The 26,263-nt window shown below is 44.0% G+C and overlaps 1 pseudogene; it reads right to left on the reverse strand.

Moving 5' to 3' along the window:
- LOC112977503 overlaps window positions 1-26,263 on the reverse strand; it is a 76,169-nt pseudogene that overhangs the window by 3,299 nt on the left and 46,607 nt on the right.

A 26,263-nucleotide genomic window follows, 5' to 3' on the forward strand; every position in this document is an offset into this window, starting at 1 on the left:
GGATGTTTGGATGTGCGTATGTGCACATGCATTTTTAACATAAGTAAATAAGTATACATTGACTGCTAATTCACAGTAAATGACTGTAATCTTTAGGACAGAAATAAAATTAAAGAAAGACAAAAAACCCCACATACAGACTCAACAAAACCCCCTTCAGCTTCCTCTTTAGGAAATAAAGCTTTACCAAACTGATAGTAGCATGGTCTCTCAAACATTTTCTTTTAATTTCATGGAGAAGGATTCAGGGACATCCAGAAACATTGGGAGAGACTGCAGGCTCCATTCTACTTTTTAATAGAGAGACTGTTTCATACACTACTCACTGCAGCACACCATCCTCAGGGCAATTATTATATGGAAGAGTAATATTGAAAAGGGAATTATGCATTTGTTAATGCTCTCTTGTCCTTTTTTTTTTCTATAGAAAATAGTACCAAGTGCATTCTTGACTTCACCTTACTTTCCAATATTTTTTTCTTTAATGCAATCCAGAAGGATACTACCATGGCACAGATTTCCAGAGCTCCATAACTTGCAACTCAAAGATGAAACAGATAATAACTACCTTGCTTTGATTTTGATCATTTCATGGGGCCTATGCAAAAAGCTTCTGAAAACTTTTTAGGTCTCTGCATATTCAGGCATCTGGTACCTTTGAAAATCTGTCCTCAAACCCTCAGCTGCCTCTCCACAAAGCATTAGCAAATGATCCTCAGACAAGAAAGCAAAACAGACCAGTCTAATTTCTTTGCCCAAACTGAATGAGGTGCAAATAAACAGATAAATCAGCATAAGATGCTGAAAGGCCTATTTGATTATTTTTTAATGTTTTGAATCTAACCATCTCAAGTCTTATTCTAACAGGGAGAAAGTCTTTGAAAACACAACATGTAATAATAACTCTTAGCTGATCATGTCTCTTAAAATAAAAACAAATATAAAAAAATCTGAAGCTGGATGGAAAAACTTCTAGTTGAAGCAGAGCCAAAACCAAAAGCATGCTGGGGATGATAAAAGAAAACCATTTCCAAAAAGTTTTTCTGTCCAGCTTGCTGCCAAATTTTCTAAACATGATTATAAACATATTGCTCAAGTTCCTCTGTTTAAAACCCATCCCCTATATATAAACAGTATTTCTTTCCTTCTTCAAAAGGGACAGGAACAATGCCCAATAAAATTCCATCCTAAGTGTTTTAGGCAAATGAATGCATCTAGGTTAGAGAGAGGCGCAATATAAATGAATGACTTGGATGTGTGAAGACTAGTTCATCTAAATTGTGGTGTGAGATACCACCACCCAAAAGCTTTGGCTGCTTCTCCCCGGTTAGGGTACATACGGTCCTGACTCAAATTCAGAACTGTGCTGTAGTGGTTTAAGGCAATACCACCCTATACTTTCTACCCCATATCTGTGCCCAACTCGGAGCCCCATTGGCAAAGCAGGGGCGAGGATGCAGCRAGTCTCAGCTCCGTGGCCCTTGCTGGGCGCACTTCGCGTTGGCGCTAATACACCACGAGCAAGCTGCTCAGCAAATGAACAGGTGATATATTTGTTTATGCTGCTACTGCTAGAGAGGAGGCAAATTCTGGCTAACAGGAGGGGACACAAAAATCAGGCAGGGAGCTGGGAAATGCCTCTAAGAAGAATTCAGGAATCACAGTCATCCTGGGCAGCAGCTCTGCTGGTGGGCGCTCTCACGAGGGAAAGCTGAGGGCACACACGAAAAACAGACTGGCCCTTAAGGAACATGTCCTGGAGGCCACCACTGTCATTTTCACTTATTTACTTGAGTTCTGATCTTTCAAACAGTAAGTTGATGTACTTATTTTTAAGCATAAAGTAGTTTTAATGGCTAACTTCCTGCAATGGGCTTATGTTCACGCTTCACCCTGGTCTTGTGGGTATGAGCCTCAGGAAGGCAGCGGTGACTCTGCCTTGTGTCAAGCATTACATCACAGAGGACTTTAAATGCAACCCACAGTAAAATGAAGTGCGCTACACAATTCTTTATAGCTTGCTGGATTTGATTAAATATGCTTATTCTAGAACTCTGGTTTAAAACCTCTCCTGTTCTACAGCTTATTTCCCTTCCAACTATGGTGACCTCTCCTGGAATGGCTTTATACTTCAAATAATATCTAATATTTTTAAATTAGCAAGCGGTTCTCCTTGGGTAATAAATTCTCTTCCAGGCTAAAACTGGTCAATGGCTCCTTCAGTGGCAGAAGACCATGAATACCGTAAGAAAAGGAACGGGCATTCAGTGAGTAAGTACTCTTCCTGGGAGACAGGAAAGCTCTGATCATCCAATGGATTTAGCACTGAAGGAGATGCTCTCTTCCAGCTCATCTGTAGGCCAACACCTTGATAATTCCTGTTGGTCATTTTTACAAAAGCAGTGCTATTAAGTGCCATTTCCAGGTAGGTTCTTGCTGGCAACTCACCTTGATCCTCCAGCAGCTCCACCTGGCCAAAGCTGTACCTCTGTTCCCTTCGGCCAGCAAACGCATCCCACTCTGCATGTGTGTTTCAGGGCCAAATTACACACACTGTGTATAATTAAAATGCTTTAAGATCCTGAAGAGCACTAGCCTAAAGGTGTCCTCAGAAATCAGGGATGCTACCAGTGAGCATAATCCAGATTTGGATTTAATCCAAGTCCCTCCTGGCACAGAGCACCCAAAGGCTCCTGCTCCCTGGCAATGCCAGCGAGCAGCCAGTTGTCCTGGGAGGTGGAAGGACACCACCTGAGTGAGTGCACGCAGGCACCTGGGGCCCCACAGCAGCAGGGTCTGGCCAAAGGGGAAGGTCAGCAGGTTCCTATGCTGATGGATGGAGAGCAGAGCTGGGGTACCTTACGGACTGAATMTAATTATCTGGCCTGGATAAAGCAGCAAGAAAGTACTGCATCAAAAATCACTCTGTGTCACCAAGAGTCATTTGGAAAAAGAGGGTTAAAATTTTCAACTCCATAGTTGTAGCCTCGGATCCTAAGTTACCAGGATGCCTCTTTGTCATGCTTTACCTGAATGTGGTCTGCAGAAAGCTAGGGGAGAGGAGTCCTTCCTCCTGCAGAGCAAAATCCTCAGTACAGCACATACTATCCATGGTGTTGAGTCCTTCTGTGGCTGCTGCAGAAAATCAGTCCCTTTGCAAAGGGTGGGTGGCTGTGTAGTGAGCATGGTACTAACTCACTCAGACCCTTGCTGAGCTTGTAGAGCAACTGGAATCCATTCAGTGCAGACAACAATTTCTAGTCTATAACTTACATTAATGTGATACAGAAAAAATTTATTGCTACCAACGTCTGTGTGGAGGATTTGCTCATTTGGCACCTTCCTCTGGAATAATTCAGTAAATGCAAAAGCATCAGGTAAATCCCAGACTGAAGACTTCTTTTAATCCAAATGGAAGCTGCTTATTCCCACGAAACCAAACAATTAAAATTCAGTTTAACTCCAGGGCAGAATGAAGGGAGTCATGAGACACAGGAGCTTTCTGAAGGTCCCAGGGAAAATCTGCCCCAGCAACCAAGGCGGATTCACTGGGAAAATGCCAAGTCACAGGTAAAAAGACTACCCTCGTGGTAATGAGAAATGCTGTATTTATGTTGCAGAATGTAGGTTCCTGAGACAGCCCTGCCAGAGAAGCAACCACACAGACTGCGCCCTGCACTGTCGCCAAAGCAGAAGCCTGTTGCGCCCATAAGTAGAAGCACATGATAAAATTAGTATTTGCTTGCCTTGAAACCAGATATAATTACTCTAAAATAGCCCAACCAGCAACACTGTACAATTTATGCATTTTATACTGTTGTAAAACTATTAACAACATAATCAGCCACAACGTAGAAGCATTTTGAGACACAGCTAAGCATAAGTGCATAAATAATATGTAACCAAAGGGACAGAGGGAAACTTGTGGTATAGTTGCACAAAGGCAGTGCTGGAAAACACACAAGCAGTAAAGCCGGCAAGGTAGGAAGAAAGAATGTAGAACAGGTGGGAGAGATGTCTGGTGGAACCAAAATAACCCTGCAGAACAAGCAAGAAAGATGCCTGGAGAAACCAGAACAAGTCCTGGTCCTAAAAATAAGATGAATTACGCCAGAAGCAGAGGAGATACACCTCCACCCCCTTCTTTTCTTTTTGTGGCAGGGATGAAAAGCATACAAACACTAACAATGAGAAAAAAAAGAAGTCGCCTCCTTCGGTGCCCCCTTCCCTTATGAAGAGCTCATGAGCCTGACCACCTTGACCTCTGTAACTGGGACCATCAGTGYGAACCTGGTGACATCAGCTCCCAGCCAATTTAGGATAAAACTGTTCAAGACTGCTTGATATATGTTTGAATATGTAGAGACAATGACTGATCACAGATGCAGACTCACAGAATGGTTGAGGTGGGAAGGCACCTTTGGAGACCATCCAGTCTAACCTCCATGTCCAGTCAGGTTTTGAATATCTCCAAGAATGGAGACTCCACAACTCTCTGGGCGACATGTGCCAGTGTCTGACCACCATCACAGTAAAAATGTTTTTTCCTTATGTTAAATGCAATCTCCTGTATTTCAATTTTTGCCCATTGCCTCTTGTCCTTTCAGTAGGCACCACTGAGAAGAGTTTGGCTCCGTCTTCTTTACTTTCCCCATCAGGTATTTATACATATTGATCAGATCACCCTGAGCCTTCTCTTCTTCAGGCTGAACAGTCCCAGCTCTCTCAGCCTCTCCTTGTATGTGAAATGTTCCAGTCTCTTCATCATCTTCATGGCCTTTCACTGGACTCACTCCATTAAGTCCGTGCCTTTCTTGTAGTGGGGAGCCCAGAACTGGGCACAGCACTCCAGATGTGATAATGATTAAGAATTAACCATTGGCAGTATGTATTGCTAATGAAAAGTCAACCTAGTAAAGTATTGTTTTGAAACTGGCTTGATTTATCAGTCTTTTAAATACTTTCACATCACAGCAATTTCTAATTCCCTAATTGCTACCTCTTTCTCTCCTCCCCTTCTCTCTCTCTTCCTCTCTCTCTCTTTTTGTATATACACATTCAATTGCAACAACATTTAAGCTTCAAACCCTTTGTGAATTAGGCTGTTATTATCACCAGTGCTTCACAAAAGGATAACCTGAGGTGGAGGGGGAGCTGGCCCATGCCGCCTGCCCAGTGAGCCAGTGGCCGAGGCAGGCGTCCAGCCTCCGAGCTCCTTGTTCTGCACAGCCCTGTCCCTGACACAAAGGAACTCCTTAAGCGTACTGATCTGGATTTGATAAAATGACCCCTGCTCCTATTCAGGTTATAAATGGCATTTTTCAGTTCACAGACCTGCAAGAGCTAACAGGACTTGTTTAACTGTGAAAGAGCTAATTCTGCCTGCAGCACAAACCTTAATGCCAACCATTACCTCATCTAAATTCAGGGAAAACGCATTAGTGACACTTCCCTCTGCATAGATATCAAGGCTGACTGATTCAAAGGAAAAACCTACTACCACTAAGAAGAAAACTGCTAACGCAGGCAGAAAACCTTCCATTTCTGCTTTCAATCAAAATGCTTCTGCTTACACATTTGCAAGAGCAAGCTGTCGAATTTGCTTCCGCGCATCCTGCTGTCAGATAGCCACGGCCCCATCCTACTGAGAACGAGGAGCTCTGCTTGGCTTTCCAATGGCGGATCAAATCCAGAGCATGCCGCGTGTGACGCGCCAAGTACAATGCAAGGAAATACAGCCAGAGACCTACGTACATCACCTCCCTGCTCCCAGCGCAGAGGAGCCAGCGCTCAGGAGTTACAAAGGGCCTGGCGCTCACGAGCAGTTCCTTGGAGGTAAACAAACAGAGCGCTAGGGTGGGGGAAGCTTGCCGTTTTCCTTCTTTTTTTTTTTTAAAAACAAACTATGTTATTTATAATATCCTCTGATGGCCAAGCTGGTGTGTCTGCTGCAGAATATCAACTGCTGCTAGGCAGAGACGCAAGAGGACTGCAGCCTTTTTTTCCTCTCTGCATTCAATTACTCCTTTAGCTAAGATAATCAGAGCAGTTAGAGCGAGAAGGGGTCTGCTCAGCTCGTGAGCCATCCTTCCTGCAAGAGCAGGGTAGGGCCCCTCAACAACAGGGGTATAAATAGATACTGCACTTGATCCTCACCAAAAGGTCAGGAGAAAAGGCCGTCTAATACCCGCACCGTGCATGCCAAATCATTCCTGCCACTCAGGATCTACACTGGCCTTTCAAACGTATTTAAAAAGTAAAACCAAAATCGGACACAAAATGGCTGAAATGCCGACCACCAGAGTCCACTGGGATTTTGTCCTTTGCTTCAACGGGGCCTGGCTTTCTGGAGGTCTCAAAGGGTGCTAACAGCATGCCACATCTGTCTTCTGGGTCTTTACAGAGAACATTTTAAGTTTTGACAAAAGCACATGCTGGTTTAACAGTGCTGTGTCCTCCCAGGCGCTCTTCCCCACATGTCCCCGGCCAAGCGTGCAACGCCACGCCACCCTGCAGCTCCCGGGCTGGGAGCAGGCTGGAAACAGGCCACGCGGCTCCACCTTCCCCGCTCAACGACGTGAGAGAGAGAAACACAATGCACAAGTTATGAAAATCAAGCCTCGCTTTGAATTTGTTTTGAAAATTTAGTAATCTCGGATGATTACTAACACGTGTTTTTTGAGACACAGAACCTGTGTTGTTGCCTCTGGCTCAGGAGGGCCCTGAGCCCCTCTGCTGGGTGTGGGGAGGGACACGAGAGGGAGGGTCGCTCCGTGCTTGCCCTGCTCCGATGCTTATCTGCCTCTGCTATGGGCAACCAGAGGAGACAGGAGACCAGGCTGGAGGAGCCTTTAGATGGACCCACTATGGCTGGTCTCGGTGCCCAGAAGCTCTGCTGACACTTTGCCAGGCAATATGTATGCACTGAAAAAGACATCATCCCCTTTTAGCCACCATTTAAGTAAAAAACTAAATAAAACATAATTTCTCACCACTCTTACATGTCCATGCAGGGTGCCTGCTGCTCTGGCTGAGTTTGCAGCAGTTCTGGGCATCTGCCCAAAATCAGGCCCAATCTGGATTTCACCCTTACCTCTGCCAGCCTTGCATGAATAAGTCCTGCGGAAAGCGGCCTCTGATTTTTGGGGCTTAGAAAACAGGCTGAAAAGGATATCAGTGTTGTTATGCTCATTTTTCAACAGACAATGGACAAGCGGTCATACCATGCCCCTGCCATACATCATCTGCCGTGAGAAAAGGCGCGCTGGCCTTCCAACAGTATCTGGAAGGACTGTCCTCAGAGGATTTGCTCTTCACGTTATCTGCAAACAGGAAAAGCAAGTATTTTTATAAAAAATAAAACCAAAAACTAAAAGATAATGACATTATGAAAACCAATCAATCATGCCTTTATCTGCGAGTTATGTCATGATGCCTGGATGTTATGCAAGTTAAGTCACACATTAATCTATGCTGCTCATCACAGGGGATTTATTAAAGAAAGCTGGACAAAGACACAACATCTGTAAGTTTTTGTTATAACACCCCACTCAGGAGCGCTTACGCTAGCAATATTCGGAGTGGTAAACTCTGACAAATGGCGGTTGGAGATGTCAAATGGCAGTTATAGCTCCTACAGAACAAAAGCCACATCAAGTGAAGCTCAGTTTAACTCCCACTGACTTCAGTGAGAAAGTGTCTACTCATTCTGACAGATATTCAGCTGGAGCCATAATTACCAAATGCAGAGCTGAAAGGAAGAGTACAGATGAGAGAAAGCTGGTGGAAGAAAAGAGGGTTAAAGTTTTTTGGATGATTATTTGCAACCATAGGATTCATCTATCCCCTTCTAAGATCTGTGCGTAACAAACTAGCAGACTTTTTTTCACATCTGTGTGATTTTTCCTTTTTTCTTTTCACCTAAAGAAGTTCTTTGTTTATGCAGTTTTGCTCTATCAGCTTGATTTTTTGCTGCATAAATGCAGATGTGAACACATACTTCTCTCTGTTCAATACATTAGGAACTGCTTCAACTCACTGATGCAGTGTTGGAAAATAGATGATTAAACATGGCAGGCATTATATGGAGTGAAACGTCTGGCTTTAGCATCGCATTTCAGTGCTCTAGCTTGCACCACGCAACCTATGCTTGGCGCATGGATGTGTGTATGTACCTGTGCTTGCTTTTAGCATTCCTAAAACATTCAGATCCAGATTCTGCATTCATCAGACATGCAGACCTCCAGCTGAATTCAATTTGAGGTTCTGGTAGGCAGAGAACATATAAACAAGCTTTTGGAAATATTCGATAGACTATACAGAGCAGCCCCCTACACACGCATCCCTCCTGCAAGCGCTCAGCAGCAAGGCAGTGTTTGCTGGCAACGGGCACTATGTCACTACAGGAGCGCTCAGAGCTGCACAATGAAAAGTCCTGACAACTGCAGAGGGGCAAAGGACAAACCAGAAACAAGGCTCCAGATTAATGCAAAACCAGGAAACACTTTTTCCTTCTCCAGGCCACACGCTGGCAGGCTCGAGCTGAAACTCCCTAACTGTACAGAAGAGGAAGCTGCTGGCTGGGCATTCTCTCATGGGGCCTCTCCAGCCTCAGCATCTCAGACCGAGGGAGATGGCAAATTCCCTGAATTTGCCGGCCATCGGAACATACAAGAAATCCCATTGTGTGAGAAAACCTAACAGAAAAATAATTTGCTGTGGGGGCAGTATTTTTTTTATTTATAGAGAAATGAGGCAACAGCTTGGAAAGCATTCAACAAAACATTCTGACGTCACTCCCCAAAATGCTGGTGCATAAGACTGCAAATGTGACCACACTCTGAAAGGGAAAGTGATTAATGAAGTGCGGCTCAAAGGGAAAAGACCAGCACATGAGCAATGACAGCATACTTTTAAGCCTTCAAGTACCTAAGAAAGTGGAAGAAGATTTCAAAGGGAAACAAAGACAGACCACTCACCTAACTCCCTGGACAGCTCTGATAAAGTTCCAAAGGTCACAGGACAGGATTTTACTTCTGCAATATCCCATGTACCTGCATTTAAAAAACAAACAAACAGGAATCCAAAATACAATGTCATATTCACAACTGGTGAATGCAGTTTCTACCTGAATTACTGCTACTGAAGGTGAGTTACCATATGGCCTTATATAACGATCAATCCAATCACAAAGCTGGATTGATCAGTGAGAGCTTAATGAAAATCGGATGCTTGTAAGAATTAACCAAAAAGCACTATTAACCACTTTCAATTTTAACTCCTAAAACCAYCCAGAAGTTAGGAAAAGTGTCCTGAAAGATATCACAGGTCAAAGTTTCTGCCTATTTATGAATTATTTGTATTGTTCTAGAATCTAAGGTATCCCTCACAGTAGAAATATATCAGACATGGCTGTGCCATTAAACAATGATGAAAAATGAAAAGTCATCTAATACTCCAAATAAGAGTAACAGGGCTAAAATCACTCTCTCCTAATATTCAGCCTAATGGCCTGGTAGTCTGTCCCTTCACTGCTTTAAAGGAGTTTGAATTTTTAGAGCTGCACTTCCCGCTTGGGTTGCACAGAGAATGTCCCAGCAGCACAACCACGGGTTGCGCTAAATGAACTTGCCTGGATACCAACAGGGGGTGAATCAGTGGGGAAGCTGGGCAAACTCTGTAGGTAAAACAGAGCACTGACATGAACAGACTACTTCCAGCTGTCAGACACCCAAACGTGAATTTAAGAACACCCCTGCCTTGTATGGCTTTGAAACACGCAGATAAACCCACAGAAGACTAACTCTGACCTTGAGTGTGCAGCTTTGGACTTTGTTAAGGAACCAAACACTAAATACTCATGGGTAGAAAACAACTTACACCCACCAGATAGTCTGCAACACAGAAGAAATTCCTGCATTTAACACTCCTATCTCTTTTCACATTGCCATCATGCTAGAAAATGTCACAGCTAATAGGGTTCAGTGAAGAGGGTGGACAACAGAGTGTGTATATATATACCAGGATGAATGTCACCAGGAATGTTTGAGCTAACCTATTCTGCTGGACATGGTAATTCAAGAAACTTTTGYTCTGCAATACTCTCACTTGGGCTGCTTGAACCTGGGCACTCACCTACATTGCAAAAAACATCCTCTTCTGACCGGGAGGGCACAGATTCTTCTGAGCTCTTCAGTGCGGTCCCGCACTCTGCCTTTGCCAGAAGAGCACCTTTTCCACTGCCACTGGAGTCCTCTGCCCTGCTCACTGCACGTGGCCACACCGCTCCCTTCTCATCCCAGTCAAAGGCTGGCTCAACCACGGAGTTACCCCGTGATGCTCTGCTGGGGTCTTCTGGGGAATAAACATTACCACGGTATTATTGCTATTTTTAATGAAAACTGAGAGTTTATACAGGAGAAAGAGTAGAGCAAAGCCTGACCTAAACCGATCAGATGTAATGGCTAGATTCCAACTGAAAATATTTACAGATACAAGGACAGTAAAGCAGAGCCCCGGGCAGGGACACCAAAAGCAGCAAACACAAAGCACATGGAAGAAGGTAGGCATCCCGCAGTCCGGCAATGACTCCTACAGGAGATGACGCAGCACCACAGGAGACCTTGGGTGTCCCTTCCTGACTGAGAGGATGACTCAAGGCCTTGAAAGTCCAGCTGAGGAGCCACAGAGCAAAGGGAGAGAAAGCAAACAACAGGATCTCCACCCTCCAAGAAAAAGGAAAGCAAACATCTTGGATGTTGGTAGTTCAAGGCTGCTACAGCAATCAGTGCTTGGGCGTACACGTTATAAATAATGACAATTATCTCCAATGTCTTTTGTTTCCAAGGATTCCCAAAGCACTTTACAACTCCAGCCTTCGGAAAAACACAGCGTTTCCTGGGGGGTCTGGTGGGGAGAGGACCACTGCTGGCATCGACCCCACACAGCTTGATGCTGCTGCTGCTGCTTATTCCCTGCTGGGAAACAGCAACCAACACTTGGCTGGGCTAGGACTTCACCCTGGAAGCAGCAAGAGCACATTTCACTGCTCTGTAAATGTTAATGCTAAAAAGGACCATCATGATCACCTAGTTCAGTCTGCTGCCTAACTCGGGCTCCTGAATTGCACCAGTGACTTCTGATGGTACAACTACGCCTTGCTCCTGCGGGACACTTGCACCCCAGGCCAGCAAAGCACTTCTGCATGCAAGTGCTTAGGGGTAACCATACACTTACACACGCAGCTGGCACCACTGATGTCAACAGGCCAACTTATATGAATAAAGCTAAATGTGGGCCTATACACTTTGCTGCAATGCAAACAGAGACTTCAGCACCTTAGGCCTGTAGAGACTGTCATATAGACTTTTAACTCTTGATTTATATAACCCAAATGATAGCAAGAAAGCAGTCCAAAAATGTCTGTATATTATTAGATCAAAATTTGCTGTTTACTTGCTGTGATCTTCAATTTTACAAAAGCACCTGAGGGCATCTTAAGATACTGACTTACTGCAGACAAGTATCCACATTTATCTAGCTCTGTGTCCCAATTCCAAACTTCTCTCTTAGCCTTAAATTTTATGCGTTTCTCTATTATATTAATAGCTTTATCACAGATAATTAAATTATCAAGACATTTCCAAACGCATTAATTTCATGGCCTGTTTTTATATAGCAGTTATAGTAACATAATTAGTAGAAATGCATGTAGACATAAGTGCATGGCAGACACTTTGAAATCCACAGAGGAAACGTGTGGTTTCAGTATGAAGCACTGTTTTATTTTACTTCATTAGAATAACAGTATACCCCCCTTTTAGAGTTGTTTACTGTAGGCATGCCTAGATTTTAAGAACGTTTTTGGAACAGGCAAATTATGCAGGTTTTCACACATCAGTTGTTTGAAGACATCTTTTGTTAAGCCTCGCAAAAGCAAGCAAATCCACATTACAGCATATCTTTAGCAGATCTCAGGTCTAATGGCCATTTATTTTCAAAGTCCCTTGGGTAATACCATGTGTTTTAATGAAAGCCTGGAGTAAAAGTCAAAGCTCCCAAACCTCTTCCTAAGTAAGCAACCTATAAAAGCGCCAAGAGTTTGCTGCCTAATAGTGAACTGAGTAAACAGAAAGACTTTGGGAAGTCAGAAGGGGTGACAAGCCCAGTCAGGTTATGTCTGTAAACTAAGATATCTTGTAGATTTACCTTTTTGTTTCAGCCGTTCCTTCCTTAAGTGTCTCTTTTCTCTGCTGCTGATCTTGGTCTGCCAAACTCCTGCAACAAGGAGCAAAGTTCCCCATGACTCGTTATAAGTTAACAAGCAGTTTCCTCTGCTGCTCAGATTATTTACCAGGCAAGGAACTGTCCTTTCTGATCGGGGCTGCGCAAGCAGCACTGCAGCACCGAGAGGTGCCACAGCTGCACGCAGGCTCCCACCTCCCCAGCGTGCAGATCTGCCATCTCTGTGCTCCAGGCAGAAATGCAGGCCATGTTACCTAAGAAATACCCATCACAAACTGTCTGTCATGTGTCCTGCCCCCCGCAAGCAGCTGATTTCCACATACATTCATTTATACCACTCGGGCCACGTTCTGCCTTTATCCACGTGCTCCCGTGACCCTGGGGAAGTCACAGGAGGGACTGGCTAAATTATATGTATATATATACATAAAATCTTCATTCTCCAAATATCCCTGAATAATGTGAGGAACAGTTCAGCCGATTCATCCATCCAAAAAATTGCACATCGATTTGTGTCTCTACCGTTTCCCCTTTCCTCTCCGGCACCCTTTCGTTCTTTGCTGCTGACACAAGCATCCACACAAAGGACTCTGATCCAACAACAGCGAGGGTTTCTCTTGCTCTCACCACCACACCGATCACATTATAATCTTTTCAGCCTATTCACCTTGGCATCTTAGAAACCCTGCCTAGCTACAAGCTCTTGGTGGTCCAGCAGCACCCAGCAGGCTGGAGTTCAGTCCACTGCAATTACTGTGAAGAGCCCAGAGATTTGGGACTTTACAGCACACTGCTCTGTGAACACAGTGACATACAGCACAATTTCTGGATCTTCCGGTAAAATATCACAGTAACAGGAACCAAATCTCTGCCTGATTACATCAGTAGTTCTGTCAATTCCAACACAGAAGCTAAATATAAAATATAACAAGTGGTCCACATCTCTTCTGGCTCCCTTAGCTGTCATTTGGTATGCTTACAGCCATATGCTTCTCAACATTCACTAGAGAAAATACAACTTCGGTGTCAAAAAACAACGTTTTGTAATATTTACCAAGGCCATCTCTGATTTTTCCCACAGGCAGTCATCTCTCTTCTGAGATTTTCAGATTCATTTCCTAGAGGCATCCCACAAACCCTACTGCTAAACACATCACCTTCCCTAGTCTGCTCGACTCGAGGGAAAAAAATCCACTTTGCCTGCTGCAGGGATGGCATCAGGCTCTCGCACAGGATGAACAACATAAAAGGAAAAGCTTAGGTTTCGTGGTTTCCAACATGACCCTTGGTGAGGGGAGGCAGGTAGGGGAGAATGAGATGCAATGCGTTTTCCAATGAAATTATGGTTGCCTGACCCTGGCTAGCCTCGCTCAGATTTCTTTACAGATTTGCCCATAACCAAAGGTCTTGCCTCTGTTCACAGGTGTGCTAGAAACTGGCCATACATCATCACAGTGCTTTCACAAGCCTCAGTCAAGCCTCACAACTTGCTACCTGGAAAGACCACAGCTTCAGAGTATTGACCCTGCAGAAACCACAGCGAAACAGGACAAGAGCAAAAGCATAAAGACAAGACCCTGCTACCAAATGGACCTCTAGCTGCTTCAGATGTGCTTTCTCATCAGCAGATTTGCCATCCCTGTTAATGGCTGGAAAGCACGCTGCTCCCTCCCAAGTAGCTACACACAGCAAGGAGCGCATCAGAAAAACAGTTCTCAGATTGGTGATTCTTTTACAATAACATAAAACACTAAAATCTCAGAGAATACCTGTCCTTTAAGATATTTCATCCTATGTTCTTTTTTGGCAATATAAACCAGCGAACAAAACAACCAGAACTTTTGTTACCTTCCTCCTCTTGCAGTTTGTCTTTTTCCGCAGAGAGTAGGTCTTTTGACACTCCCTTTTCTGAGCTCTGGGCTTTCTTCTTCTTCTTAGGCTACAGTGTATACAAGAGATACATGCCAGATTCATGCCAGAAAGATAAAATAGGTATTTTTTACATTTCATCAAGAATAGAAAAAGAGTCAGGGTTATTGTTCTGAAATGAAGACGACATGATGATACTCTGAGAAAGACCACTACGTCACTGGGGTCTTTAAAGGGGTGCAAGAGTCTTCCTGAGCAGATTTTATTGCAGACCCCAAACTGAAGAATGTTACGGCTTTTGGCCTACAAAATCAGACTTATCTGCAAGGTTAGAAAACCCATATTGTAATTCAGGTACCCGCTCTATAATAAGATTTGCATTCATCATTACTAAAACTATAATGGAGGAAAATCTAAAATTATTTACTCCATTTACAACCCAAAAAGCTGAAATCAGGAGCTAAGACCTTGTTTATGCTTAACAAAAAAAAACAACAAAAAACACCCATCGAACAGCCTGTTTTTGAGGGAGACTAGATATCTGTAATTTACACTGAGCTGAAAGGTCGTAGCAGTGGCTTTTGCCATTTTCATATGGCTGGGTGAGACTGCAGAGCTAACTTTAAGCCTTCAAGTTTGAATGGTTTAGTTTTAATACAGTGGTTCTTGACTTTTGTAAGGCAGGATACTCCCTGCCACAAATAAGTTTCCTGTCTAGCCCAGGCAGCTCCCCAGACGGAAGGGAAGAGTGGCTGCAAAGCATGAACACTTTCTTCCATACCTGTATGAGTTTGCAAGGCCTAGGATAAAACCCTTGCCCAGACCAAAAGAAATGTCCCATATCAGAGCTGGAATTCAAATACAGAAGTTCCCAGCCCCCACTTCTAGGCTTAGACCATGAGACCATCTCGCTTATGGCCACAGTAACAAGCACCACGGTATGACTGTACCAGAGAGTCACTTGGTCTTATGTTCCTAGGTCATCTCTTAAATTCTCCAATAAGGGAAACCATGAGTTATCTTTAAAAAGGGCCATCAAATACGAAAAATGCTTAGAACAAATGTCTTTTGAAGGACACGATATAAGTTCTAAAATTATTACTGGTACCTTGAGGAGCTTTTTCTCTCTGATGCTGGCTGATGTTATAAGCTGACCATTCACTGGCACCTAGAAGACGGATAGTAAAAAAATGCATTATGGAATATGTGTGTGCATGTATGTGCGTGTGTGTGTGTGTATATATACATATATGTATATGCACACAATTCTTTTAATATATTCCTATAACACTTATGATCTGGCTGAAAGACATAGCCAAATAACCCCCGAAACAATCTGGGCTACAGTTTATGGCCTTGTTCCAATTTGAGTTAATTTATTCCAAATTAATTAGTGTTAGCTAAGTCTTTATGAATGTAAGTCCAGAAACTCCACACAGATTTATTCCAAAGTAGACGTATTTGTGGTTTATCTGAAGATTTGCCTAGGATCAAAGTTGTTTTTCAGATAGGTTAAGCCCATCTTAAAAAAACAGCATAAACACAAGAATGATTATTTTAACTCTAGTTCACTGCTTGGGGTGGACTTTATGCTCCCTCTTAAGTCTATCTGTCCAACTAAAATTATACCTTTCATCCTCCCTGGATCCGGTACAGTAAATCACGAAAGCATACGGACTTTTCAGACTACGATTTGATTCATGTCTTGGAATCTTAGAACTCACTGGCTTTCACCAAACTCCAGGTACAGCAGAGGTGGGAAGGGTGGAAACCTGCACCTTGGACACCAAGGGCTGCATCAGCAAGGCCCACTGCACCTTACGAAGAGGCAGCAGCACCCAACAGGGCATCAACCCCCCTCCTACAGGCACTTGTCCCCACTGGAGAACATTGCTCAATGTAGCGGCACTTCTCTGTGCCCTCCCTGTCCAATGCAACCCGTGTTCAGCACTGCCCAAGTCTGCAACCTGATCAGGCGTCGGGCTGCTGAGCTGAACCCCAGACTCACACCAGTGAGCCTGATAAAGACCGTCAGCTTGATCCCGGATCAATCCACCAATGCTGAGCTAGGGGCTACAGAGAGACCCGCAGCAATGTGCTACAGGTTAGGGGCAGAGGCAGCACACAAATGGGCCATGTGCTCACCAGGTCCTGCAGGAGGGCACATCCCCACTGCAGCCTTGAGCTGTCTCCTCTGCATCATGGCACAAAAGCTGGTAATGAAGGGACTTCAGGTGCCTGCAGTTCTCTTGGTAGGGGGAAGATTGCTACTCCTCTCCACCCTCAGCTCCTCTTCCCCATCCCTCAAAAGTGATTTCTGTCCTCAGATATGCTGTAACAGAGTTTAATCACACACACCAGAAAAACCTGTTCTAATTCCAAATCCAACTTTTTCCTCCTAGGCAAAGGCCGTCACAGCCTCCATCTCGGTGGGGAGAGGACAGATGTGCACCAGAGTTCAGGGGCTAATGAAGAAGTCGCCTGGTATCCATGAGACGTGCTCCGTCAAAGCATTATTCAGTACACGCACATTTCCAATACAGGCCAGAGGAATAACATGGAAATTTGTTTCCACTCCAAACTGTGAGAGGACTTGGGGCAGCTCTTCAGCTGGGACATAGCATCTAAGTGACGGATTCAGCTGCTGAGGAATGCTACGCACTCTACCCTATCATAAATATGGCTTACAGGACTGGAGAACTGTAGTTGTAATTAATCAAAAAAAAAAAAAAGGAAGAGAGAGAAATCTGCAAAACACTCTATGATACATCAGGAAAGCTAAAATCTGCTTTTTAAAAAAGAGACTCACTGAGTGGCCATGTCCCTTTGGGCTATGAGGACACAAACCCACATATGCAGAGGCAAGGACTCATAGTCCCCTGCTCAGCCATGGATGAGATTACACTGCAAAGGAATATAATGAAACTATTTTCACAGAGCAGCAAGTTTTTGTACGTTCTCCCAAAGGCACTCTGAAAGTTGGGGCTTGAAACTACTTCCTCCGAGAAATGAACCAACTTTATTTCTTCAATGCCAAATTTAAATATGAAATTATCTTCACTGAAGTTTGCAATGATTACTTACTGGCAAATAAAAATTTTAATTTCCTTATGCTTCTGCAATACTTTGTGCTGGGCCCATGGCTGTGAGATTAACTACAGTCTCTTGCAGGTTGGCCTGGACCTCAGCAAGAAGAACCTGTGGGCGATTCCCCACCTCTGCCCCCATGAACATGGCAGGGCTGCAGTCATCCAGCTTCTTACCGCTTTGCTCCTTAGTGCTGTAAAGACTCTGGAGACTCTGGAGCTGTTTTTCCACAAGATTTAGAAAGGTCTAATTTGAACTCCATGCTAAACGTGGTGGGATGCGCACCTACAAACAGGCAAACGCTTTGCCCCTGGAGTTGCTTGTATTCACCTTGGCATCTTGAAAACCCTGCCTAGCTACAAGCTCTTGGTGGTCCAGCAGCACCCAGCAGGCTGGAGTTCAGTCCACTGCAATTACTGTGAAGAGCCCAGAGATTTGGGACTTTACAGCACACTGCTCTGTGAACACAGTGACATACAGCACAATTTCTGGATCTTCCGGTAAAATATCACAGTAACAGGAACCAAATCTCTGCCTGATTACATCAGTAGTTCTGTCAATTCCAACACAGAAGCTAAATATAAAATATAACAAGTGGTCCACATCTCTTCTGGCTCCCTTAGCTGTCATTTGGTACGCTTACAGCCATATGCTTCTCAACATTCACTAGAGAAAATACAACTTCGGTGTCAAAAAACAACGTTTTGTAATATTTACCAAGGCCATCTCTGATTTTTCCCACAGGCAGTCATCTCTCTTCTGAGATTTTCAGATTCATTTCCTAGAGGCATCCCACAAACCCTACTGCTAAACACACCACCTTCCCTAGTCTGCTCGACTCGAGGGAAAAAAATCCACTTTGCCTGCTGCAGGGATGGCATCAGGCTCTTGCACAGGATGAACAACATAAAAGGAAAAGTAAGGGGAACTGTGGTTAAAAATCAAACCACTTAGATATGGAAGACCTTGAACTTACGCTAATCTTTCTTCTTTCTCAGGATATGTTTTTGTCCAATGAAATGTGGGAAAATAAAAACTGATAGCCTTCTATGATGGAATGACTGGCTGGGTAGATGAGGGGAGAGCAGTGGATGTTGTCTACCTTGACTTCAGCAAGGCTTTTGACACTGTCTCCCATGACATCCTCATAGACAAGCTCAGGAAGTGTGGGCTAGATGAGTGGACAGTGAGGTGGACTGAGAACTGGCTGAATGGCAGAGCTCAGAGAGTTGTGATCAGTGGCACAGAGTCTAGTTGGAGGCCTGTAGCTAGCGGTGTCCCCCAGGGGTCAGTACTGGGTCCAGTCTTGTTCAACTTCTTCATCAATGACCTGGATGAAGGAACACAGTGCACCCTCATCAAGTTTGCTGACGATACAAAACTGGGAGGAGTGGCTGATACACCAGAGGGCTGTGCTGCCATTCAGAGAGACCTGGACAGGCTGGAGAGGTGGGCGGAGAGGAACCTCCTGAAGTTCAACAAAGGCAAGTGCAGGGTCCTGCACCTGGGGAGGAATAACCCCATGCAGCAGTGCAGGTTGGGGGTTGACCTGCTGGAAAGCAGCTCTGCGGAGAAGGACCTGGGAGTGCTGGTGGACACCAAGTTAAGCATGAGGCAGCAATGTGCCCTTGTGGCCAAGAAGGCCAATGGTATCCTGGGGTGCATCAGGAAGAGTGTTGCCAGCAGGTCGAGGGAGGTGATTCTCCCCCTCTACTCAGCCCTGGGGAGGCCACATCTGGAGTACTGCRTCCAGTTCTGGGCTCCCCAGTACAAGAGGGATGTGGCACTACTGGAGCAAGTCCAGCGAAGGGCCACAAAGATGATTAGGGGACTGGAGCATCTCTCTTATGAGGAAAGRCTGAGAGAGCTKGGCCTGTTTAGCTTGGAGAAGAGAAGGCTGAGAGGAGATCTTATCAACGTGTACAAGTATCTGAAGGGAGGGTGTCGAGAGGATGGGACCAGACTCTTTTCAGTGGTGCCSAGCRACAGGACGYGAGGCAAYGGGCACAAACTGAAACACAGACGCTTCCATCTGAACATGAGGAAAAACTTTTTCACTGTGAGGGTGACAGAGCACTGGAACAGGTTGCCCAGAGAGGTGGTGGAGTCTCCTTCTCTGGAGATATTCAAAACGCGCCTGGATGCAATCCTGTGCAATGTGCTCTAGGTGACCCTGCTTGAGCAGGGGGGTTGGACTAGATGATCTCCAGAGGTCCCTTCCAACCTCAGCGATTCTGTGATTCTGTARAAACAGATCGTGTCTTACTGAACAACAATTCCTGTGCCAATTAAAACGTGGGGAGGAATGACTTTTTTTTGGTGTGAAAACCCATTATATGACACAGGATTTCAGGAAAGTTCGATTTTATAGGATGAGTATGAGAATGGATGATTTGGGGAAGTCACGAGACATACAAGCGCAATATTCTTTCTCAGTCTCAAAAGATGCTGGTGATTTCCCAGCTCTTATAACAAAGCCTTCACCATGTTGTAAAGACCTTGCAGATGAACTTCCCAAATTCAGCTGCTTTCTGCAAGACTGCCACCATCAACAACAGCATCTGCAGCACCAATTTACAAGGCAAGAGGGAGGAGGCATGTTTTGCCTTCGCTCAGACGCACAGAGCCATCCCACCACTGATTCGTCTCTCTTGCCATCAAGATGCTTCTGCAGCCATGAGGGACTGCACACAGAGAGACTAGGAAGTGTCACAGATTAAGGAAATGCTCTGTCTTCCTTCCCCAAATTGCCATACATGAGCACAGCCTAAGGCTATATGGAGCTCTCACAGAGTCAGGAAAAACCCCAGAGGGAAAATGTTGAGTGCAACAGAGAATTAGGGAAGATCCAACCTACACTTGCTCTGACACAGTAGTCTTAGACAGGACAGGATCGTGCTCCGGGACCTTCTCTCCATATAAATGGATGCAAGCAAGAAGCTGGAAAAAATGACGCTTTCTCTTAATGTTCTGCCAGTCTGACTATTATATACTTTTGCTGGATGAGAACATTTCATACTTAAGTGATATTTCATCTGGAAGGCAAAGATCTCTCTCCCTCTCTCCATCACTGACTACGAAGTTAAAAATACACTGTTGACAGTCATTTCCTATATTGCAGAGGTCTTTCGGCTGACTGACAAGCTCTCAAACTCTAAATACTCACCTGGGACCCTAGAATGTTGTTATTTCCTTCCTAATGAGCTGCTGAGTGCAAGAAAAACACCAAATCTGACCACTGACTGATGATCACCAAATAGCCAACCACTTGGGTGATGTTCTTCTTTCAAACCTGAAATAGCCATTGCTTCTCCACTATCCTTCTGTAATAACAGCATCTCCCTTCCTTTCACCACCAAGTAATTTTACCGAGTTCTCCTTCTTTTCAGTAGAAAGGTATTATTCTAGCCTGACCTTTTTTATTAAATCCTGCCTTTACCCAGGAAGCTGGCTGTATGACTGAGGAACCCCTCCTACCCTTTTCTTCCCTTCTGAAGTCGTTAGGATACTGGGTTAGTCATGCCTCTTTATCATGCAGTTTGGCCATTTCGAAAAGAAAAAAGGAATTTTCACATTTTTTTTTCATTTAAGCTAATTAAAARAAATGAATTTTGCCATTTTTTTTCTCCTTAATGAATAATGTAGTTTTGTACAGGGAGAAGGCATCTAAACCCACTGAACTAAGTGACTGTATAAAATCATCAGTGCAATCCCCAAAACATTAAAGATATGCAGAGAAACATAATGAGGACTTGTAGTGAAATCCAACTTAGCATATTAATTTGTACTCACGCTCTGTGGAACAATAGAAAGATTATTTTTAGTTCATGGCCATTTGGTCTGTGACCCAGTGGAAAAGGATTTCCACCCCTCCCGCCTTTTTATTTCCTTTTATGTAACCTAGGGTTATATTTTTGATAATTGCTCTGAAACCTTTATTCTTCTGTGCGAATGTTTAATTTATTTTATGCTGTTAGCATAGTTCTAAATAAAGTCACAGAGAAAGAAGGCATAATGATAGAACTCAAACGTTAAAAAAATACTGTTTTTTATACAAACCATGTGTTCGAAGCTATAAAACTGTACCCCTATATGCTTATCTTTGTGCATTTCGATAGTTTCATAAGACTAATCACTTTTACAAAACCAAACACTTTATAAGTGTCTGTCCGATCAGAAAGCCCACTTTCAAATCTCATTGTCACCAACTGGTTACAGGCTTAATTAAAAACTATAGGAACACATCTTCAGCCTCATTAACAGCCCTTTGTCCCGCCTGGGGAAAGTGCTTCCAATTGCCTTCCTTAAGAAGGCATGTAAAGGTTTCCCCAGTAAAGGGATACTAGGACAAAATAAACTCAGCATATGAAACTAAATGGGAGCTATTATGTGCTTCACACATTGAAAATCAAAGAATTTGCTTAAGAACAAAGATTCAGAGACTTTGTTTTAGGCTACTGCTTTCAGAAAACTTGAATTAAGTGGGTTGGACACTGGAAGTGAAAGAAAACAAAACTAGCCTTTTCTGGCAGGGGGTCTCTGAACACAAAAACATTTCCAGATTTAAGAAATACTTCAATTAAATTCTTTTCTAGTGCTCATTCCCAACCAAAAACTAAAATGTTTGTTTTCACCTTATGTTATGTAGGGAGATAAGAGTGATAGCCTTAGGCCAGAAGTTACACTGGAACAGCAAAAGCAATACCAATATGCATTAAAAAGAAAAAAAAAAGAACAAAAAAAAAGAAAACGATTTTCAGGGCACCAGCACTCACTAAAACATGTCGTGTTATTGAACAAGATATCACTGCACTATTCAGCCTCCCCAGTAAATCTTCAACAAGCTAAAAACCACATAGGAAGTCTTCATTTCCCTCAGCATCCCCTTAAAGATCTAGCTTTGCTGGTGAGACAGACCACTGTAATGAGGATTTAGGATATTGCTGGCAGCCTGCTACTGGCTTGGGGAAAACGGGTTCTTCTCTTGCCCGCATAGAGGCACAGGCTCAGTCACAGCCCAAGTATCCCACTTGGATTGCTTCATCCACAGGCAGTGAGCAATTGGCATGACAAACACGTTGGGAAACAAAATGGTACAAGCTGCATTAATTGTGAATCAAATTTTCATAAATGGAAGCAGATATTCTGGCCAGCCTGGCTTTGCCACATGGTACTGTCCCGGTGACAGACTTCAGCCTGCAAGTCATTTTCCCAAGCAACGGGAACCAGGTCTGTGGGAAAGGACGAGCCTGCATTTCAGAGGGGAGAGACGCTGTTTTTTAGGCAGAGCAAGAGTCCATCAGAGAGGCGGGAAAGCACTACTACCTTCAAAGGAAATCACTCACTCTCTCCTAATAGCTAGAGAAAGGATAACACAACAGCAATTTCCACTAAGGTGGAGATGGGAAGCTGCAAGGACATGTTGCATTCATTAGCAAAGGAAACAGAGGCTCTTCATGCATGACAGAAGAACATAAAGGCACTTCTTTGGGCTGTGCCCAGTCACCATTCATACACACACATATCTTTGGAAAGGGGAGGGAGAAGAGGGCAGGATCTTGGTTTGTGATCTATGTTGTAAATATGAACCCTCTTATTATTAATAGCTGTTATCACTATGCATTAATATAAAGTCTTCCCCATCAAAATCATTTGGACAAATGAGTTCCCAGTAGGAAAAAAGAGTCTGTTAGAAAGGATGACACGGGAAACACCATGAACAGACAGAATTGTATGGGAAACAGGCACTGGGAAACTTTTCACTTGTCTTATGGGGGCTGGCAGAGGAAAGAGAGAGGCGGCACTCCTGTTGGATGGATGCCCTGAGAATCTCAGCAAAGGATCCGGGACATCAGCGCAGAACCACGTTCCTCTGAGCTTCCCAGGGATGACAAGGTGCTGGTAGGAAGCCCCTGAGCACTAACAGGTACCAAATAAGGGCTGAAGAGCAGCGGGAGCCAGAACTGCAGTTGTCTCCATTCATATTCAAAGACAACTCCAAGAAAAAAAATAGAGAACAAGCCCTAAGATGGTGAACTTTATGTTGCAAATGCTCCAGTTGCCAGCCCTTCCAGGATACAAGAAAGGTCATACGAGCGTACAAGTTTGGGGAGATGACGCATATCTGCCAGAGCTCAGCTGCACCCATCAGCTGATGAGATGTCTGGGGAAAGACAGAAGAGCTTCCCCAGCGTTAGCGGATTAAAACCTCTGCTGGAAGAAGGGATGAAGAAACCTGTTTCCTGAGATATGCTATTCTAATTAATTAGAGTAACATTTCAACAAGGGATCAAGATTTTATTTTAAGGAGGCAATTACAAAACTCAGACACCTTCCAGGATGTTTATGAAATCAACTCTCATCCAAGATAGCTATATGAAAATAATTGTGCAACTGTGTTTCAGTGGCATGAAGAATACCATATAATCTGAAAAGGTAGGAGGAAAGGTTTATTTCCGTACCTCCGGAGCTGAGGGAATTGATCTCTAGTCCTGGAGCTGTTAAACCACCCCCGCAAGAGGCAAAAAGTTTCTCCAATTCATAAAGACACTTCTAAAAAGCAGAAAGATTCCTTTGGGAATGTGTTAGTTGGTACATAATTTTTCAAGTTGCTTAAGGAAGATGACATCACACTGCACAAGAAAAAAAAAGTCTTATTTTGAACTGACCAATTTGCAGAACAACCCAGAAAACTTTGAATAAACACAACCCCCTCAAACCCAATGGCAATCTAGTTTAGATCAGATGACTTCTGGCAAGTCTTGTAAATATTTCCTAAAAGACTCTATATTAGGGAAAAGACTATGCTGAAAAAGACTAAACCCTCCAGCACCATTTCTTGCTAATTTTTTTTGTGTGTGTGACAACAGAGTGCAACCTGCGTGGTGTGATGCACGATGAGATCACCTTCAAAATCAGGACTGAGTGGAGGATCACGTGCATTGGAGTCAAGCTTGTACAGCATACTGACTTCACAGGGGCTGCGGCAGAAATTCAGACTGGGCAGAATTCCAGGATTGAATTCCGGGAAGGCACCGGGACCAGCGCTGGCTGCCTCTTGCCGTGGGGGGGGGTATGGACGTGCCACAGGAAGGAGAGGGTCTGGCAGCGTGCGGGGCATCACTCCACAGCCACGATGGAGGAAAGGCAGTCTCACAGCCCACCCATGGGGCAGGTGCTGGGGATCACTGGCGAACGTGCCTTCACCAACTGAAAAAATAATTAACTGCCTAGTTTCTTTTTTAATTAAAATCTCGACTTTACCAGCACTCCAGGATGTGCAGATGTTTGGCTGCCGGCATCTATCAACACACCTGAGCACTAGAGGCGTTTTGTCTCTTGGCTTCGTACCTCAGCATGCTCTAGAGAGGGGCTTCCATCCTGTAATATCTGCGTGCTCAGGTTTACAGCGCTGGCCACGTCTATGAATGGAATACATTGTAGTTAATAATATCTCTGATGCTGTCTTGGTGGAGATTTTCGTATGCAAATTTCAGCATATTAAAGGTGTTCTGCTGCTTTGGCTTCCCTGTTTCAGCCAAGTGCCAAAGCAGCATGCTGTGTTTTACATTTGCATTAGAAGATAAAGTTTTTGCCTCAAGGATATGATGTTCCAGAGACAGAGATAATGTAATGAGCAGCGACAAGCAGCAGTGGAGAAGGTGGGGAAAAGAAAAGGAAAAAAAAAAGAGAGACAGAGAAGAGAACAGGCAGGATGCTATCATGGGAGGACAAGCCTGATTTTTTCATTTCAGCATGTGAGATGTTTTCCCCACATTATTTTTCTTTAGGATGTTTTAAGTTATTTTTCTTGCTCTTCCTCGTTTCATCCTCCACCTCTTTAGAACTATATTTTGCCTCCTTCACACTCGTACCAYGATTAGCAGGTCGCACACAGAGGATAGTGCTACTCAGTGCAAATGCAACTGCTAAAGTCCCCCAAGGAGCAGGAATCAGCTCAGTGCGAGAAAAGACGAGATTAATGATAGAAACTGCAGAGATGACTGTAAACAAATTTATCTCTTTGGTTTATCTCTTCCTCCTCTCCTTTGCTTTCTGTTATTCCAGGCTGTGAGGTGCAGTATCTCTGATCAGAAAATATCTATTCAAGTCAGCATCGTCAGTTTGAACTAATAACCCCAGCCATCACTACAGCACTAGGCCTTTATCTGACACTAACATGGGTCTCTACCCCTTTCTGTCCCCTAGTAATTAGTGTCTCTGAAAATTTTAATTTTCATTCTACAGCCAAGTCCAGTTATCTAGTATGGATGATAATAAAACAGTGATAGACTTGTTACTGAAAATCCCTCTTTGTTCATTCACACAGACAGCTTCATTAAGATTACTTTATGATTTATTTGCTTTTCACTAATTCAAAAATACATATGTTGTTGAGGCACGATTCTGTTCCCATTTATGAAAGAGAAAATTACCCAAAATGAAATAATCTACTTAAAATATAATTATAATACAACAAAAAGTTAATATGGAAGTAGCTTCCATGACAAAGTAATAAATCCCTGAAAACTAAGGTTATGGCACATTTGTCTTCATGAAGAACAAAAATATTTATTTTATAGGCCCACCTAAAAACCCCTGTGAATTCATTTAGCTTTCATCTTTCTCCGAATGAAGCACCTGGAAGATACCAGTTAGAGGTAGGAATGTTCAGAAACGTTTGATGTATGAATTTTAAATACACCCTTACTTTGCGTTCAGTGTTTTCTCCCGTGAGCCTACTTTACTTTCCCTACTCTAAAGCCTCGGCCAAACTGTTTTTCTGTAATTTACGCCGAGATTTTCTGCTAGGCGCAGTTTACAGCAAGCCAAAGAGACACAGCCAGCTGCGACAACATCATGTGCGAACTCGATGGGAGCGCGCGGTACGCGCCGCCGCGACGCCCCCGCGCGCGCAGGTCGCCGTCTCGCTGCCGCTGCCCCGCGCCAACGCGAGGCCAAGGCAGCCGCGAGGCGGAGCGAGCGTCAGCGGTCAGGTGCCGCGTTAACGCTGCGGAGAGACCACAGGGGCTGGGGAGGGCAAGCGGGCGGAGAGGCGGGGTCC

This window comes from Apteryx rowi, unplaced genomic scaffold (assembly GCF_003343035.1).
Source record: "Apteryx rowi isolate R43461 unplaced genomic scaffold, aptRow1 scaffold_836, whole genome shotgun sequence".
NCBI classification, from domain to species: domain Eukaryota; kingdom Metazoa; phylum Chordata; class Aves; order Apterygiformes; family Apterygidae; genus Apteryx; species Apteryx rowi.